Source organism: Sinocyclocheilus anshuiensis, unplaced genomic scaffold (assembly GCF_001515605.1).
Source record: "Sinocyclocheilus anshuiensis isolate Anshui unplaced genomic scaffold, SAMN03320099.WGS_v1.1 scaffold2039, whole genome shotgun sequence".
In the NCBI taxonomy this organism is placed as follows: Eukaryota; Metazoa; Chordata; class Actinopteri; order Cypriniformes; family Cyprinidae; genus Sinocyclocheilus; species Sinocyclocheilus anshuiensis.
In genome coordinates, this window is record NW_015550822.1 from 375392 (window position 1) to 376932 (window position 1541).

Here is a 1541-nt window from a genome sequence, read left to right on the forward strand (position 1 = left end):
CACCTTCTCGTTGTAATACCTATGTCATACCCATGTCATTATACAAATTTGTGTCCTCATAAATCACAAAAACACACGCACACACACACACACACACACACACACACATACATATATATATATATATATACTGTATATATACTAACAGTCAAATTCTGGAATAATTCATGTTTTCAAAAGGAATCTCTTATGCTCACCAAAGTTGACTTGATCAGAAACATAGTAAAAACAGTAAAAATATGAAGAACAATTACAATTTAAAATAACTGTTTAATAAAGTGTTATAGATTCCTGTGATAGAAAATCTAAATGATCAGCATTCATTTCTTCAGTGTCATGTCTAATATGCTGATTTGGTGCTCAAGAAACAATCAATTTAGAAAACAGTTGTGCTGCTTAATAATTTTGTGGAAACTGCTACAATTTTATTTTTCAAGATTCTTTAAAGAACAAAAAAGTGGGCTTTGGGTTCAACTCAAGAGCAAATCTATGCTGTATGCTGTACTTCACTGTAGTTGACTCTGACTGTTTTATGTAGATTATTTTCAAGTAGCCAGTGGTTCTCAACTAGGCAGCTGGGACTCACTAGGCAGCCTCAGCAAGCCTAGCCAAGAGGGCCACAGTAAGCTTTAAATTTAAGTTTATATATATATATATATACATACACACACACACACACATATATAAACTCTGATTAAAATAAAAACTTTAAAAAAAAGTAATTCAAATTAGACGTTTGAAAAAAATACACACCAGAATTACTTAAATTAAAATAAAAACAGAAAATACAAACAAATAAAAAACAATTAAACATATTTTTTTAATTATAATATCTCTGGTGGAAGATAACCAGTGCCTTCATTTTTCATCGGATATTTTCTTAGTGTAATGTTCACGGTCACAAGGCTGGCTACTTATTGCTCCTTATTAAGATCCAGCAACTAATGTGCATAAAAAAAAAATTAAAAAAAAAAAAAAAAGAAAAAATGGCATGTGACTAATCACACTGAAGTTGCTGGACAATGACGTCATGACAACACCGATTGGTTAATGGCACCTTAAGAACTCACAGGAAGCAATGTTTCAGGACGTTTACAGGTTCTGGCAAGATTTTAAGAAGTTATGAACAAACATGACAACAGTAACAAATTCAGTCAATTTCACTAAACTTCTTATAAAAATTCCCTTTATTTGGAGTAATACTGATATTTGTAAAAGAGATCTTACAGACAGTAGACTAAATAACAGCTACTTCATTAGGAGCACCGAGGAGGATGTGATTCACACAGTGTCCAGCAGAGGGCTCCTACAACCAACGAGCATGTAAACATTTGCTGAGTATTACATGTTTGTGCACATGTATGGATTAACTGCTTAGCTGGCGTTATAGTTAGTTAAAGATAAAATCGGTATTTACTAGGGGATAGATTCATTTGCAAACATTTCTCCTGTTTGGTCAAAAGAAAAAACATGCATGTCATATCACATTTTAATGGTGGTCCCTTTATGATTTATAATATCTTTATGATTGATATATTCAT